General features: G+C 41.0%; 1 protein-coding gene across 1 annotated transcript in view; it reads right to left on the reverse strand.

Moving 5' to 3' along the window:
* LOC136440979 (somatostatin receptor type 5-like) overlaps positions 1-18,324 on the reverse strand; it is a 29,210-nt gene extending 10,886 nt beyond the window's left edge. The window contains exon 1 of the mRNA XM_066437187.1: positions 18,144-18,324. The gene's annotated coding sequence lies outside the window, so the exon portion shown is untranslated. The remainder of the gene's footprint in view (positions 1-18,143) is intronic.
* Between the last annotated feature and the right edge of the window lie 1,108 nt (positions 18,325-19,432).

The raw sequence follows: 19,432 nt of genomic DNA on the forward strand, positions 1-19,432 counted from the left end.
CCCCCACGGTGACCTTCAGCATACCACACAAGGACCACTTATCCATAACGTCAACTTGATCGAGTGTGTTGAGGAAATCTTTCGTGTACATCAGGGAACGGTGAAACCCTAGTATTCATCCACTCGGGTGCACGCCTGTTCAAATCTCTCAGCAAGATACAGTAGAATAGATATATTCGTCCTGATTGCGAATGTCCTTGAACGACTTGCTTCCAGAGAAAATAAAGATACTACTCCAGAAAATTGTAGTACATAGTCCCGAAGTGAACCTCAAGGCTTGTCCAAATTATCCTGACGAATTGCTTTCCCCGGACAATCCAAGCGGTATGTGGTGTGGAAATGACTAAATTGCTGCCATTAGAAGACAAACAACCGGGGAAATTACTCTTGACGTATCCGTGCCGACTTTGAGCGGCAGAGATAACCTGTAATCCCCAGAGGTAGTCTTGTGAGATTGATAACTGGCGGTGTGCTCGGTAATGGTTACAGCCCTGCTGGAGTCTTCTGTTTGCATTGGTTTCAGGAGTAGAAAAGAATGTGTAAATCATTCTGATGGGCGGAGTATTGCAAACACAATGCTATTGTAGGAATTGATACTTCGTTAGCCTATGCCATAATAAGTTCTTCGCCATATAATTTTCGTACGTTTTCATAAAGTTCTGCAGGACATTAAAGTTGCCGGGGGAAGAGGTAATCTATATTTGAATCTGCATGCCTTAGCCTCAAGACAGTGTGTGTGTGTGGTTGGCTTAAATGTCTCCTCACTGAATAAAACAGAAATGAATTTTACCATGGAAGTTCATCTGTGTTGGTATACAAAATTATGGTATATGTGACACTGTTTTCCAAACCAAGGATTGGACTGAGGCTGAACAAGACTATTCCTTGAGGGGAGCAAAGAAAGCTATCTACATCCGTACTCAAAATTCTCTGACCCCGGACGGCGGACGGTGCCGACTTCCAACAACCTCACGTCACACTTTTGGAAAGTGACATAGTCTGAGCAACCGAGTCTTCAAGAGACCAGATCGACACATTCAGCGGGTCCAATACTTGTATTGGAAACTACTCAACTTTCACCAAAATAAAGCCTCACTTATTCGAAGATGTAGAAACGCAAAGCTGCTCAAGACTCTTAAGCTTGTGTTTCGTACCCTGCAGCACGTAGACATTTGAGTGCCTCCAATCAACTTTACAGTGTCGTATTGTTGCACCAGAGGAGTAGGCATTCGTAATGTTTTTCGTACCCAGCGGGAAGATGTGACAATTGAGAAACAGCAATTGGCATTCCAATTCCATGGGAACATCATTTAAAGTGCATTCTTGTCCAATATCCGGTCAGACCCAGCTGTTTTCGGGGGTTTTCTATGGACCTTTTCACGAATCCCATTGAATGTTGGGAGACGAGATGCATTATGGGTAAGGTCAAAGTGCAAACAGCATAACAGCCCAAAAAGGGAATAAAGGAAAATCTGAAATCTTCATGATAGTGACATTTACTAACACTGTTGAGAGCTTATTTGCGTAATAACTTCCTACTTTGAGCATATCATATTCCCTTAGTTTCGCGAGTCTACAAAAACCCCAGCGACGATTTTAGTGAGTTCTCACATCACAACGACGTTGTATGTTTGCATCATGAACGTCGCTATACATTGTGATAGTGCCATTTGAACTAATCATGTATAGAAATGAATAAATAAGTCGACTTTCAAAATTCTATTTTCGTGCCCTAAAATTGCTTTGGGTCCCTTTAAACATACCAGGTGATTGGTTGATTTAGAATGGTTCATAATAGCCTTGACCAGCCGAATTGCGTTGAGATGTACTAATATTTGTTCAAATTCTAGGCACGGTTTCAAACGCCCAGCCTATGGACACACCTATAGTGAAGACTCATTCTCAGAGTAATGAAAAACCTTACAGGCATACAGCATGTCCTCCGCCCAAGGAATATTGTGTTATGTTGGTTTCACATCATAAAAGACCATTCAGTCGTCTTTATATTCTGTAGCCTTAAACTCTAGTCGGTTATTGGTTGGTTCAAATTAACCCTACAATGACCTTCAACATAAAACAAACTGACTTGAGGTTTACAAAGTGGGTTGACCTTGAGCAGATATTTTAAGGGACGGTGAAACATAGATTCTTATACCTTTCAGGTTTACGCCTTCCCAAACCTCTTTGCCAGATACCCTTCTTGATTGCGTATGCCCTTGACTTATTCTCCGAGGCCATGATGAAACTTATCTAAGATGAGCCTAACTATGCCACCGACATAAACTCCTCATTGACAGACTTGAAGACGTCAGTGTTACATATCAAGAGTTTATCTAATAGTGCAACTGTGCATCTTTAACTCGAAGGATCACCCTTGCTATCATCTAAAGTTGATCCACGGATTTGCAGTGACTGTTTCCATTATTACACAGATTCTGTGTTTCTGTTACTGTTGATACACATATTCTTTGTTTCTGTTGCCAATATTACACGTGTCTACCTCAGTTTCTGTACATCAGGTGTTCATGTTACATATTTCTGTTACATATCTTGAATAATATTTGTTCAGTGGCACCGCTGATGTAAGGTACCACTATGCACTGCCTTGTTTAAATGTTGCAATAAATAAAATTATACTACTCCTGAAAATTGTAGTACATAGTCCCGAAGTGAACCTCAAGGCTTGTCCAAATTACCTGACGAATTGCTTTCCCCGGACAATCCAAGCGGTATGTGGTGTGGAAATGACTAAATTGCTGCCATTAGAAGACAAACAACCGGGGAAATTACTCTTGACGTATCCGTGCCGAGTTTGAGCGGCAGAGATAACCTACAATCCCCACAAGGTAGTCTTGTAAGATTGATAACTGCCGGTATGTTCGGTAATGGTTACAGCCCTGCTGGAGTCTTCTGTTTGCATTGGTTTCAGGAGTAGAAAAGAATGTGTCAAGCATTCTAATGGGCAGAATATCGCGAACACACTGCTATTATGCGAATGCGTTATTCTTTTGCCCATGTCGTAATGGATTCTTCATCAAATCTATGTAATTTCGTACGTTTTCATTAAGTTCTGCAGGAACTTAAAGTTGCCGGGGGGAGAGTTCATCCAAATTTGAACTTACATGCATCAGCCTTAAGGCAGTTTGCTACCATTGCATGTGCATGTGTTTGGAAGATTGTAGTGCGTTGTTGAATGTAAGCTATGGGTCTCTCCACTGAATGTAGCATAGCGATAAAGATTTGTGAAGTCTAGCATGAAAGTTTATCTGTGTTGGTATATACGACATCACGTTATGAATTAACTCTCCAACACAAGTATCGGACTTTGTAGCTGAATAGAATTATGAGAGAACTTAAGGATATGCTATCTACATCCAGAATCATCGACCTTCGTGAAACCAGGACGGGGCCCGCTACAAGCTATCCGCTTTGACCTGTTACTCACGTTGCACTTCTGGAATGTGACCGTGTTCTGAACAATAGAATCCTCTGTTATCCTGAAGGAAAATTCTGCTTTTGTGTTGAAAATAGTTTTGACGAGTCTCTAAACCTTTCTAAAGTTTCCAACCAGGTAAGTGGCAAGTTATTCTACCGCACGGGGAGATTGGATTGGCTCGGAGCAATTTCACAGCGTGGTATTGGTTCGCCAGAGGAGTAGACAGCAGTAATGGTTTTGTTACACAGCGTATAGATATGCGAATTCGACACAGCCTTGACAATGATTTACATATAGAAGAGAACTTGGAAAGAAGTTGGTGGCTAAGGGCTAAGGAGTACAAGAGGCAGTGTTGAAAAGGTTAAACTATTTTCCAACTGAAAAACTGGACACACCGAATTTTCAAGCCCTCTGGTCTTCTTCAGAATAAAAGGGGACCTTATTGCTCAGAATACGTCACCTTCCTCAAGTGTGCCGTGACTTGCGGGTCAAAGTTGGTTGGTAGCTGGTAGCGGCCCCCGCCCCGGTTCAGTTACTGATTGAATCTTATAAAATCCACAAATGAATTTTCGTCCATTGTATGCAAAATAGCTAGAATTTCGGCAATGCAGGATGCAATGGTAACTGTGATACTGTGACTTTATCGTATGGATATTTAGAGTTCCATTGATACATCTATACACCACAATTGGCACATATATTTTTGTAGTAGAGTTGAACTATATTTTCCAATACCAGAGCCATAATTTTCGGTCTTCGTCAAGTAAAGAGCGAACCACTGCTTCGACTCTGACGTCACATTATTCAGACAGAACAATCAGTGAGCATCGGTTTAAACATTGTAGAAAGTTTATGGCGCCCCCCCCCCCCCGTCTGTAGTTGTCTTTACTGACTTTAGAAGTGGCACAGAGCCGATACTCAGAATATCAAACACTGGCAATACCCAGTGATACGCCTTCAGCAGCGGGAGTAATTTGTAGCATCGGTTCAGACATTGCAGTTTATGGCGCTCTCCATCTGTAGTTGTCTTTGGTAGTGCTACTTAGTCGATACATGGAAGAAACTAACAACGCGTTGAGTACTTTCTAAACCCCAGTTCAGAATATCAAAAACTCGTAATACCCAGTGATCCGACTTCTTCAGCGGGTGTAATTTATAGCATCGGTTCAAACATTGCTGCAGTCTATGGCGCCCCCGTCTGTAGTTGTCTTTAGTCGTGGTACCGAGTCGATACTCAGAAGAAACTAACGACGCATAGAGAAAACTCCAGTTCAAAATATCAAACACTCGCAATACCCAGTTATCCTACTTCTACAGCGGGAGTAATTTGTAGCATAGGTTCAAACATTGCAGTCTATGGCGCCCCCCGTCTGTAGTTGTCTTTAGAAGTGGCACAGAGTCGATAACGACGCGTAGAGTACATTGTAGGTTCTGAACCAGTTCAGAATATCAAGCACTCACAGTACCCAGTGATCCCACAGCTGTAGCGGGAGTAATTTGTGAACAGTAACAACCTACAATTAGTCAGTTGCCCGCTGAGCATTCCTATCAAGTTCCTGCGATCAATACTAGAACCGCAGCGCCCGAGAAGACCTGATAAATGACTGTTGGTGTTTAGTAATGGGGACGTCGATAGAGTTCAACGGCTGCGGTCGGCACATGTAAAAACGTGTCTGTAATGGAAGATCAGGACGGATCTCCATTAGTCATGGTGCAGGTGTGTCGAGGTTTCATTGATTGATCACAAGTGGACAGTATCGTCTGTAGAGTTGTGTCAACGCCACGCACTTTTAAGGTGCTTGAGTCGAGAGTGCTAAATAATGCACATAGGTGCGGAACGGTATCGATCATTAAGATGGAAACCGTGGCTGCTTCGTAGAACTAGTACATGTCACGGCGGTTTTGTTCAAGAAGATTATACGCAACCCAACGTTTTTCATAGTATTATTAATCATATCGCGTTAACGTCACACACTTTTAAGACGCTTGACTTGGGTCAGACGAGAGTGTTAGAAAGTGCGGAATGATATCTATCACCTAAACGGAAACTTTGGCTGCTGTGTAGAACTAGTACATGTCGCGGCGGTTTAGTTCAAGTAGATTGCACTTAACCGAACGTTTTTCATAGCATCGGTAGACATAACGCCCCACATTTCTAAGATACTTGGGTTGGGCCAGATGAGTGTTATGATAATATCAATCACCAAGATGGAAATGGTGGCTGCCGTGTAGAACTAGTACATGTCACGGTGGTTTAGTTCATGAAGATTACACTTAGCCCTACGTTTTCATAGTTTTATTAGTCATAACGCCACATACTTTTAAGACGCTTCACTTGGACCAGATGGGAGTAATAGATAGCGCACTTAGATGTGCAACAATATCAATCACCAAAACGGAAACCGTGGCTGCCGTGTAGAACTAGTACATGTCACGTCGGTTTAGTTCAAGAAAATTGCACTTAACCGAACGTTTTCATAGTATCTCTAGTCTTAGTGCCACACACTTTTAAAACGTTTGAATTGGACCAGATAAGAGTGATAGACAGTGCACTTAGATGTGCAACGACATCAATCACTAAGACGGAAATGGCGGTTGCTGCGTAGAACTAGTACATGTCGCTGCGGTTTAGTTCAAGAAGATTACACTAAGCCCAACGTTTTTCATAGTATCACTAGCCTTAACGCCAGACACTTTTAAGATGCTTGAGTTAGACTAGGGGAATGTACTAGATAGTGCACTTAGATGTGCTACGGTATCAATCAATATTCAAACGGAACTAGTGGCTGCTGTGTAAAAGCTAGTATATTTCACGGCCGTTTATTTTTAGTTCAAGAAAATTGCACTCAACCAAAGTCTGCCACAGTTACCCCCCCCCCGTCCATGATGACTAGTACAGCTACTCTGAAGCTTTATCTTTGCAAGATGTTACAATGCCGTCTTGAGAAAGACGGAGAACACTTCGCTATCGATGTTCCACCAGCCCAGGAAACGAAGACATTGAAAACTTCCACTCCATCAACTGGTTCCCTTTGGAGCCGTTTTGTACGGTCGTTAAAACTACGGAACCGCTGTTGCAAGCGATAAAGGAGTCTTTTAAGATCACTTTATATGGCAAAGACTGTGTTCAAAGTGACAATAAACGGTAAAAAGTCTGATTTAAAGCTGGATATATTCCCAACCCGTTACGTATTGTTGTATTGAGTTAAGAGGTGTTAGAACAAATGAGGAAAGTTTTCTTCCACAGTGCGTGAGATGGTTAAGATACTCTGCCAGTCAGGCTATATCACGGGGATAAAGACAAGAATAATGTTTCTCTCACGTAGGCCACAGCAAATAAACTCTATTTAACTGTTTTAGTAGGCATTGAAGCGGCAAACCATGGTATAACAACGAACTTTTATTCCTGTGTGCAAGAAGTGCAGAAAGTGACACTAGCGGGATAGCTTAGCATCACTGCAAGTACACTCAAGGCTACCACACTAATGCAACTTCTGCCTGCTCACTCAATGCTACTACACGGGATACTTAACATCTTCTTGTCATGTGGACCATCGCAGAAGGGGATCAAGATTTGTTGATTTTTTTTCGAAATCAGACTAATATTCATGCGTGCGCGCTGATGTCATCTATAAAATGCACTTGCTGTCGTCTTGCGCATGGAATGAAAGTAAATCACCAAAACCGGGGTATCGGGCGCCTCTAATCCTGATACACTGTTAGAGCTACGAAAGCAATTTGTACTTGAAACATAACACAAATCGCACAGACATTATGTGATGCAATGTTTGATAACATCATTCATATTATTCAGAGACATTTGTTACTTGTGTCACGCAAATTGTTTCTCCATTTCTCATAATGCGCACATTGGTTTCCATGCACACTTTGAAACATTGGATGAGATATACAGTTTAATTGCGCCACAACTTGGCAAAGTAATCTAATCGAGTTTTATTTGTTTTGTAAACCGGCCAGACCACTAACTAGCTAGAATGTTAATCTGTGTTCATCCTGGATAAAGATAAACTCCATTATGTTTGAAAGGTCTCTAGTGTAGCACCTACCAGATATGCATACAGTTTAGATATACAGGATTGCATTAGACGGGGGGGGGGACGTTGAGTTAAAGATCTGTTTGGACGTATCTTTTCAGGGTGGCGAAATTATGTATTCTGGTGGAATCATGTTTTAGACGTTAGTTGACAAAGTCCAATTCCTTGTGTTGGCAACTGCACGTTGGTGATTCTTCCCCAAATTAAACCAATTGTTGTTGTTCGTCAGCGTTGACTAGTTGCATTTGCCGAATTTTCGTGTGGAAAATACAAATTTCTAACGTTTTTTACACTTACTGTGCTGTTGACCCCGACCATTTCCGACACAAAGGAGTTCCCAAACGTCTTGTCCACAGGTTTCTGGTCATCTGCAGCTCCTTCAATGAGATACCGTTAATGAGTTCCATCTAAAGTGAAACAACCTGCCTGGAACATTTGATAGACCAGAACATCACGTAATTGAGTCTCTTTTTGAAAGTGAACCGTTTACAAACTTGCTATATATAATGATGACCTGGGAAGACCCGAACAGTCTCACTACAAAGGTAGAAATGCCCCCCACCCCCATCCACACGCACTTATCTTATCTTCAAAGGACCTACTCATCTCCAGCTCCTGTAATGTGGTGCCGTTAATCAATTCATCTTCACTGATTGGCTATAAAGCGGAACCTGATTACCAAGCGGTTCCACTCGAGGCGACGGGATACATCAAAGCAGACGGGATGAGCGCGCCAGCCCGCGACGCGTTTTATGTTGCGGTAGCGCTGCCTTTGTTCGTTATCTCATCCGCCTTCCCAGTCGATATCCCCTCGACACTAAGAATGGTTTGAGTCGTACAAGATTCCATTCTGATATCCGGTCAGGTTATACAAGCCTGCTGGAGGAAGGATACACATCCGTTCTAGGCATCACTCATAGACTAGGAAAGTGATCAGTGCTACTATGTGACTTCTGTTTTTGTGTAAAGTGTGTTGTTTTACATATTAATGACATATTAAACACCTTTCTAATCTTGCGGCTTGCCCCCTTCTTGATTTTTCTCTCTTGTGAATAATTATCAAGAACAAGATATGCATTACATTGTTACTTAAAAAATGCCATACCCAGCAAAGAAAGGGCAATTTGTGCTATGTCACACAGGGACGGACCTCAAGTCTACCTTAACGTGCTCAATGACGTTTCTCGTCAAATGCTGGACCCACAGGTTTTCTGAAGAACAATGAAATCGCCCGGACGCAAAATATACCAGGGGCAGCGATTTTGCGCTCAATGTGAATGAAGCGATATCGCCAATCAGCCACACATACATGTTTCAGTTGATGCGTGCTTGAATCCTATATTGCTATGTTACAAATTCTGTCGTTATGAAAAGAATAACTCCCTAACTACTGTACGTATTCTCAGCAAAATTCTTGCGAACGTCGAACATCGGCCGATCCCTAAAAATCAGAGGACACCATACCGGTCGTGATGTTGCTGAATTTATTTTATGTTTTCCTAAACGTCTAGCGTTGCCTTGGGGATATCAATTTGTTGATGCAATTTATTTAAGTACGTAGGCTATCCCCTGCATGCAAATCTGGTGATCATACGCGCTAAGAAGGTTAGGACTTACGGGAGTGGCCTGAAAAGCCCCCTCCCACCTGATCCAAACTTGTCCGAAAAAGCCTAGTTCAAGTAAGCTAGTTCGCAGTTCTTACTGCGCATGTGCAGTTTGATGAATTGTGGGTAAATATCAAAAGTTAAATCCCCCTGGCATAGAGATAGAGAATTTCTTAAACTTTGGCATTCACCTGCGCGCAGTGCACTGCAATCTGAGCTGATAGCTGATAGGGTCGAATCGGCCGATGTATACTTTAACAAAAATATATAAATCTATCATGTTGAGTTTTATTCTGCACACACAGCTTTAGTGATAAACACAATATATTACTGGCTTTACCATTAAAGAACGTGTGGTACGTAAGTTTGACACAGCCATTTGCTTAAATTGGCTCCCAACTGAAAAACGAAAAGGCCGCAGATGTTGTGAGTCTGAATGATCACTTTGGAAGGCTATAGAGTGTGTTTCATGTCTACAGAGCACACTACAAGCAACTTAAAAGCTTAGATGTGAATAAAATAGATTGAAGTGAGTGCGCCAAGATCAGTTGTATCGAGCTTGCCGTTGATCATTTAAATACTGGACTCTTTGATGTCGCCGCCTCGGGTGTATATCAGACATAAGACACTCTCAGACAATGGCCACAGCGATTACAAAGTACATATACTAATATCAACCACCGCTGCTCAAGTAATCCTATTGAAACGAGCAAGACCTTGTTTACAACTCGACGGCAAAACACTATTGTGTGCTTTTGTTGAGGATTTACCTTCGCCAAGCCTGCATGCAGGAAATTTCTCCAAAATTGCAGATAAAATCCTTCTTTATATTGTATTTAACGTGACTTGGCAAGCAGTTGATAAACTGTACCATATAGTTTGTGGCGTCCCCCTTCTCTATTCAGGACATTCAAGCAAATATGTTTCTTTAATTCTTAAACGATTCTCACGTAGATATTAGCCATGAGCAATTTCAAGCAGGTTAAAAAATATGAAAGATTCGTTGTGCGCCACTCTTTCGGTCTAAAGAAGATGATCTGAAGACTTATTTCTCCTGTTGTCATTCTACCGGTTTCCTTTTACATAAGCGTAAATTCTGGAGTTTCTTTGAGCCGATTTTCCTGTACTACATCTGATATATCTCGTGCTAAGGCATTGATGTTATTCTTTAGTTACTTCCCACCACTACACTGTGAATAATCTAAGTTTTCCTGATCTTCAAACAAGCGTTATGATAAACTCTAGGGTGGAAAATTGCTGGGTTCTTGCTTGTGGGCGTATGAATGACAGTGTAAGCTATGTGGAATGGGTTTAAAAGGCGTGAACGAGAGGTTTTACGTAAGAGTTAGATCTCCTAATTGCAGTTTTTAATGGCAGGTGCTTTCAAGGATAATGCACATAGACTCTTAAAGTATCATTAGCAAGCTCGCCGATATACAGAAAGGTTGAGAAAAGCCACCAACGCAAGAGCGTGTGCATTTAGAATTAGCAGTTTTCTTGACATTTACTTGCCTGCAGCTGCATTTTAGAGTTATTGTGATGACGATAATGAAATAGTAATAACTATCAATTAGACGAAATAGCCCTGTCTGTTGTCATATCTGCACCCACTAGATAGCCAAGTAATACTTGGGTTTAAAAACTTGCCTGGATGCCAAGCGGAGACAAGCATTTTACTGGGTTCGAAAGGAATGCTAGAGCAACTGTCATGCTAATAAATTTGCTACTGTGAACTGACGAGTGTAGTTTGAAAGTTTGATGCACTCACAACCTAATGATTTTTGGCTATTTTTAGGTTGTAGGAAATGTACGATCCGCTGTGCTAAGCACAATGTTTCCATAGAGGCAGAACTGATGGGTTAAAGGGCGGAGTGCGTATTGTTGCCAAAGATGATCAGAAAATCATTTCTGGACAGCGAGTTTAGCTGCAGGTCCTTCTAATTTATTCGTCTCCAGCTGATAATTATGATAAGATAACACCACCGTGAAGCAAATGTCCCTTAACTCTTGTAACAGCGGACATCTCGCTATGTTCAAGAACCCCTGAGCGATTGCTGGCTGAGATTCGGTACTGCAAATGTTCTAAATGATTTATACCATGCAGTTTCGATGGCTTTGCAAAGTCATAAGCGGCCACAAAGCGCTGCGGGACAGTGGTGCAAACTATTTGCCTATAGTTTGGGTTGACTCGCGACGCAAATTATGGGGCGTCCGTGTTTATTTTCGTGCGAAAAAAATCAATGCATTCTTATAGTTGATAAGACTATTTACACAGGATATTTCTTTTGCTACCTTCCTCAAAGAAATTCTGACTAACTAAGTTAGCAGAAGGAATACCAAAACGTTGCCCGGTGAATATCTCTTGATTGTGTCAAAAAATGTGTGAACCATTGAACCCGATAAAACTATTCAATATTCATGCAAAATAGAGTCCATTCCGAGCCACCGCAAGGGTTGTTATTGTCATAATTTACAACTCTTTTTAATTCTTTGTAATTATTTGTCTAGGAGATTTCATACTTTGGAAATATTGTGAATGTCCTTTCAACTTTATGATTATTTGCCCGGTTGTGTAAAATCTTGGAAATATTAATGATGTGGAATATGATATTTCTAATAGTTTTTGAATAATGGTTACAGCATTCTACCATTTTCTACCATTTTTTACAATTATTTTTAACATTTTACAAATGGGTCAGTGGGCTGTGAAGAAAGCAATTCACACATTTTTGTGAATTATGATTGGGCACCATGCATAGATGGCTTGCACAAAGGACCTAACAGTGTCCAGCAGTGACAGCTAAAAATACACAGAGGCAGACAATAGGGCTGGATTAGCACCTAATTTTATGGGGGCAATTACCCTAATCCACTGTTTCGAAAGCTTTGTCTATATATATTTCTCTATATTTTGAAATTTAGAAGAATCACATAGATATTTGCAAATTATTCTAAATAAAGATATCTTTGTGCAGTCTCTTTCAAAATGTTTCTAAAACATCTAATTGGATTCAAATAAATCCAAATTTTTATATTGATTTTTTTTGGAAAAATTTAGAACCATTGTGACTTAGATATTCTTTTATTCAAATGTATTCAAACTAATCACAAATATCATTTAAAAACCCTTGTGGTGACTTGAAATGGACTCTACTATAATTCCCTTTATCTTCATTGTAGCAAAATTTCACGGTGTAAGGAAAATTGACATTTTCACTAAACTTTAACTTCATGGAACGGGTACCGGTGTGTGAAGGAATCATAAATAACTACAACAGGTTTTTCCACGGTGATGATAACTTAATGATACAGAGGTGACTGTGGAAACAATGAGCATAAAGTTAGTGAAAGAAACAAGAATTACAGTATTCAGACTGGGTTCAATTTTGGTGAAAAGGTATCACCTATTTTCTCTGCCTGTAGTTGTCAGACAGAATTAAAGGCAGAAGTAATGTGATCGTACATGAAAGGTACAAATTACTGTTAATGGTGTTACTAATTACCCCGGTAGTGCGAGATCTAGAGCTAACGACTCCTGAGTCGTGGAACGTGAGCAGAGTATCCAAAAGGTTCTGTATTCCTCTTCAATTATATTCACATCACGTATTCTGTCTTATGGAGTGTTTTGGGTCAGTAACCATGCCTAGCAAAGCATGCAGTAGTGATGTCATCCATCAGATAGCCAAGCCAATAACCAACTTTTTTTTGGGATGTCACAAGAAATAAAAGTTTGCGGTTTCCTGTTTGAAGAAACCTATTTTCCAAATTTAACAGGACAATATTTTAAAGCAAATTGAAAAGGCTTTCCTACTTTTCCAAAGTGTGGCATCGTGTTGGAGTAATGGTTTGGGTGTTTGGCCTAGAACCAGGGAATCTGAACTCAAATCTCTACCACCAATGTTGTGCCCTTCGAAAAGGCACTTAACTCGACTTTCCGGACTCCAACTAGTTGTAATAATGCGTACCTGACGTCGGTTGTGGAGGCAAAAGGCAGTGGAAGGAGAGGAATGGGCTCGGCCTTAAAATACCGTGCCCTAGACATAAGAGATAACAACCCACTGCCCCTACGGCCTCACAGTACAAAGGCTACGGGGTCACCTCTTTCCTTCTTACATACTGTTTACATTGCTTGAAGACAAGGAACTGCCCAAATAATATATATTTCCGCTTAGCCCCGGACGAAATATGTATTAAGTTTTCTTTGATATAACTCAACGGCCTGGCATGATGCATCTGGAATGTATATTTATAAAAACCTTGCCGGTTAATGATCAGAAATATACATCTATGGTTAGAGGTATCTATTAGGGGGCGCATTTGTGTAACATACCATGTAACCAGAGAGGAATGCCGCCAGGTATTCGAGAAAAACCCTTACATGTGCGTTCCCTTAACCTTTTTTGACAGACACAAATGTCAGACTCAGTACCTACGACGCTTGCATATTGCTCTATGGGAGCTGTAGGCATTACATTTGTAACAAATTTTGCAGACCGTCCAAAAAAAATCTTTCTACGAATATGTCAAACCTTTTCAAATTATGCCCCTCGGTGATGTTTTGACCTTTGATTTTTTTTTACAAAAGACTAGTCGATGTACAGAATGATAAATTTAAACCTGTTATGTATTATGCATGGTAGGGTTCAAAATACCAAATGAAAGATATAATTTGTTAAGCATATGCTGACAGAGTCTCTTGATATTGATTGCGTTTGCTGAACTGGGAGTGTCCTTAGCGATTTTAATAGCGAGGTGTCAATTATTTCTTCTAGTCAAGGTTTTTGGATAGAAGCCACTCTTGATATATATCAGAAAAAGAAAACAATATAGCCTGCCTACCTGCCTACCTGCACAGGCCAGAAACTGGCCCCTTGCTTTTCAGGTGGATCCTCCAAGAAGTCCTGTCCCTTGCCCTAGCCTCTGCTTCCCGAATGTTTAACACAATGCCCTTCACAATCTGGTCTTTCCATCGCTTAGATGACCTCATATTTTCCTCACATTTTCAAAATAGAGGACCTCACATTTTCCTTTTCATGTTGCTATCTTAACTCTTTTTAAACACCATTACTGTTTAAAAAACATCGTTAGTTGTTGCTATTTTGGTCATTGTTCGACTTTACAGCGTCCACGGATTTTGACAAGGGATTTGGGACAGGGGATAAATAACTCTAGGATTGCCAAGAATATCGTAAGAATTAAATAGAAGCGTGCCTAAGTACAGATAAGATCACAGAAATGTATGCACACATGCACAAAGGGGATCTTATACTGGTGTATCCAGAGGGGATCGCACAGAAACGTGCACGGATAAGATCGCATAGAAACGTGCAAAGAAAATAGCCTCAATAGCAGGCTTCATCATTGGACAGTCGGCTAAGACAGCAAAACGCGGCGACAAAGCCTCTTATGAGGCTACAACGATAAGATCACATAGAACGGTGCAAGAAGAAAATCACATAGAAACGTGAAAAAAAAGAAGATTATATAGACGAGCGAACGGAAAAAATCACATAGACATATGCGTGAAATGGTCACCAAGAAGCGTACGTACCTACGTGCTGTGTTTGCAAAGTAGCGCTACATGATTGCCGTAAAGTACGTCCCGGAGATACCCCTGTTATCATCACCTGTGAGAGATGAGCAATCTTCCCAAGCGTGGAATGGTTTGTGCATTTAGTGGTAGCTCAGGGTAGGCGAGCTCGCGACGGCTGGACTAGCTGCAAAAGTGCCACATTTACTGGGTCAGCACTTCTCGACGACGTTAGGTCCATGCACTTCAAAAAATCACCCTGTCGAAACGACAAATCGATGCTGTGTCACGTTTTGTGACTTGAACATTCTCCTTGCTGCCTAGCCCTGTGATCATTACAAATTTGGTGCCAAATGGCTAATTCATAAGGAAGAGGGTTAAGTTACGTGACTGCTGGTTTTGCAGCCTTGTTTTTTATTTGTGACGGTACGTTTACTGCATTTCAAAAAAATCCTACGTTTCCAAACAAAGACACCTTTTCTGACGGTTGTTACAAGAAATATGAATTTCATGTTTTACATTTCAAGAATCCTTTTTGTTTTTCTTCAAATCAACGGGATGAGATTCGAAAAAAAGTGAAAATGGTTCCTACCTTTTCAAACTCCCATCTAGATACAAAATAAGGATAGATTTTCTTAGTTACCTGTTTCAAGTTGAATTGACGAATTCTCACAAAATAAAATAAAAATGTACTGGCGAAATTGCGCTTATTCGTGATTAGTCCCTTAAAAGAAATGTCGTTATTTTACTTACATATTCCAACGACTTGGAATAGTCACAACGTGCATGAATTTGTGGAAGAAGAATATGGATTGATGAAAACATAGCCGGTAACAGCTGATCGGTAACAAAAATCTATGGTTTAATTAGGGCATCTATCAGGGACTTTTTATTTTGTGAAATGCCATGCAAACCAGGATAGAAGTCACCAGATACCCCCCCCCCCCAGACCCTCATATGTGCGTCCCTTAAACATTTTGACTTAAGGTCATTTGATAACGTCTCCTTGACGCAAATAGTAAAGCTAGCTTATAGCCTCCATGAACATTTATCCACTGGGTTACATATATCCGCCACTTTAAAGAACAGTGGGTTTAAAGACATCTGTCTAATACAACACCCAAGGTGTGCACAGCTTAGGCATACAGGAGTTTATGTACTGAGGATTTTACATTGGAAATCTCTTTAACACATATCGCAAAGTGGCAAAGTGGCAGATAAATGTAAGTTGGCGGATAAATGTTAATGGCCGTTAGTAAGAAGCTGTATTTGTGCTATCGTTGGTATAATACTTGAACACACTCATCACGGGGTTATTTTGTATTATACATAGGGTTTGATTTGTTATTCACAGTCAGAATACTAAAGAATATAATCTATGAGGAATGAGGGAAGTATACACGTTAGATATTCTGCAAAGCACTCCAAACAAAGAATCCGACACACGACAGTGCTGTAATTGTGTATGGGCACGAACCAGATTGACCCATAGTACGGTAGTTGAGAGCGACGATCGCTAAATTTGAAAGTGATTGACAGATAACTGATATCATATGAACATTCATGAGTAAAACTGAATTGAAGCTTTAAAGAATAAGCTCACTGTCTTGTCACAGGTTTGAAAAAAATCTGTTCAAGGGTTTTGACAATAACAGCTCTCATTTAGTACCAAGGACAGCACCAATATTAACAACAGCAGCTCTGATTCAGCACTCTGGACAGCGTCCGCCCGGGTTGGGTTCACGGGGGTTAAAACTGAAAACGTGCTGGAGAATAGCGTGCAAGACTGGAGGGATATAGCGTGCTTGGCGGGGTTGCGGTAGAAAACGTCTACGCAGATATGCCGTCGATATGCCAATATAAGCCGCATGTACCCGTATCGTGCGTTAAACCTGTTATAGGCAGGAAATATAACGAGTACCTTGAGCCCCGTGCTTCAATACGTTGCTGATGATCCTAGCAAAATATGTATATGGAGATTTTCAGCCAATTGTATCCAAAAATATGCGTAACTTCACAATTCATGCCTTCAAGATAACCCTGCCTTCAAGTAGCAGAGTTATCAACCCAGAATTGAGATGTTTAAAATTCGTTTTTGCCTAGAGCCATCGTAGAGTGGAACTCGTTGCACCAAGTACTGTAGGAGAACGCTCACACGATAGCTTTAGACACGATTACAGTCAAATGTACAAAGATTAGGTTGACAGGTCCAGTGTAATATAACCAGCCGCTTGCGCGCCGCGTGCCTGCGAAGCTGGTTTGTTACGCCAAAGGGCGGGTGTACCTGCCATATAGATACATGTACAGAATTCTCCTCGTCTCTTTTTCCCCGAAAAGCATTTATCCGGGATCCATATCCGCACGTTTATGTAAGAAAAGCTACCGCCATCTGGTTTTACGGTTGTCTCTTCTAGTTGTGTCAATGTGCGGAGAGCTCATTCTCAAACCACCGCGGGGAATTCACAAACCGTGCAAATTACATACGATTTGGACGAAATGAAACTTCCTAGGCCGGAGGATTTAATAACTGCACCGTGCCTTCAAGATTCATGTAATATTGGTGCTTTCCCCGTTCTTAGGATCTTACCAATGATTTCCCAAGATTGCAGTGCTTCAAGGCGTAATGCTTCTCCAGCGGGCTGCATTTCTAAGAAATCTCCTTCGCTCTCCTTTCAAATGTCCAATGAAAACCCAGAAGAGACTTGGATAAGGAGAAACGTCAATACTCACTGTTCCGTGTCGGCCTGTTTGGTCGAAACAACTTAATGCAATTATCCAATTTCAAGACGCCGAGCGTTTACAATACCGGAAAATTGGTCTGTTGCCAAAAAGCTTCTTAGTGTACTGCGTTTGGGGAATTTGACAACTCTACAAGGAAGGGAAAGCAGTATCAACTGTCAACGCTAATCCTTACAAACACTGCAATTTTTCATTTGGGTCCGTGAGTGTTGGTGAGCATTTATTGCCTCACATATTTTGTGCAAAACACAAAAGACTTTCATTATCTTTAACTGCTAAATATAATTTGGCCGAAACCAAAAACTGACCTTTTCCCGTCATTTTTCTTGACCGTTTGAATGTATAGCAACCCGCTAAGTTAGCAATAGGCGTCATTAGTGATATTACAGATACATTCCACACTCCTCATAACAGTAGGCCTCTCCCACACGGGAAAATTCCGCGACTTTTTGTTGTGTTTTCCAGACAAATCTTATGATTAGCCGCCATTGAGGTTCTGTTTCAATGATTGGCGCAGGCAATTGATTAGTCTACGGCTCAGTTGAACATAAGGTATCAAAAACAGGTTTTTAAAACCATGTTCTCTAGAAACGTAGAGTGTACCAATAAAAAGATTAAATAAATAACAAGAAACAACACCAGAACAACCACTTGTTGGTATAACCGCAGTCACAGTACTGGAGCTTTATCGTACCGATACCGCAATGCCAGCCGGACACATTACAGACCATGCATGTGCTAGCCGCTCCTAGCTTCAGCGCGTATCGCTGCTAGCTCACCTGTGTGTCTTAGCCGCAACCCAACCGCTACCAAGACCACAACGCCGCCGATGCTCCGTTCCCACCACACCGTTAGTTGAGCTCGAGGCTGATTGATCTGACTGGATTGTTCTCGTCTATCTTGCTATCTAGGTAGCATACGACCTTGCCGGATTAAGAGCCTCGTGTCCTTGTGCTCGGGCCGCCGTCGCAAATGTCGAGAGCCCTTGCCTTTCGGTTCTTAAGCACTTACAATAGCCATTACGCATGCGCCAACACAATCGGCGTGCACGCTGATTGATCAAGTACAAGTGTGCTATTGGATGGAGCGTCTAACACCGTTAATTTTCAGTCATAAACAGCTTTCTCCCTACGCACTTGTCCTTTTATTGAGCTTATTTTCAGGTCATCATTTTTCCACAGAACGTTGCTATAATGTCAAAGACTAACCAGAGCTAGTGAACTGTGCACACGTCGAATAAATACTTTAAAGACGGGAGATCCTAACGGATACTACTTTTAAGCGTTTTCGAGATTGAGATCTTACGTCAAAGCGAGCGGCAGGTGTTTGCATGTGATGTACGCCCACGCATGTAGTGGGCAAAACCATTAGAAAAATACCCACAGGCTAGCTCTTTGGAAAACCGAGGTTCATACTAGCCGCATCCTTGAAAACAACATGAAATAAAACGAGAAATATCACAAAATTGAAAAGAAAGGAAATATGATAAAAACAAGATAGGAGGCAAGTCTATTGGAGCAACCCTATGTTGAGACCAGTCACATGCTTGAAAAAAATCAAATAAAACGAGAAACATAACGACATTGAAAAGAAAAGAAATAAGATAGGAGACAACCCTAGGTTCATCCTTGAAAACAACATGAAATAAAACAAAAATAATGAAATTGACAAGAGATCTTAAAATGCAGGAGGTTATAAAGAATTAAAAGAAGTAATAAGATAAAACAAAATGATGTTTACAAAACATCTGCACCATGACCGGCAGGTTACTCTGCCATGGATATATCTATAAATGGGATCCTTATACAGAAGGATCCTTCCAAGTATCATTTGATTATTAAGGAAACTACTCACCTCATTATGCTTAAATCATTGCTCCCTGTAGCTCTGCATAACTGCCATCAGGCTTCAATTAAGGAAGAATTTTCTACTGAGGGAATTATCCCCACCTCTCGGTGGATGCGCTTATTATGGGGATTTTACGTACATGCAGTTCCACCTGCTTCGCCGATAAATGCAAAGCAATTAAGGATAATTACGGCTATTTTTGTGTCGTAAAGGCTGGATT

The sequence above is a fragment of the Branchiostoma lanceolatum genome, chromosome 8 (genome assembly GCF_035083965.1).
Source record: "Branchiostoma lanceolatum isolate klBraLanc5 chromosome 8, klBraLanc5.hap2, whole genome shotgun sequence".
Taxonomy (NCBI): domain Eukaryota; kingdom Metazoa; phylum Chordata; class Leptocardii; order Amphioxiformes; family Branchiostomatidae; genus Branchiostoma; species Branchiostoma lanceolatum.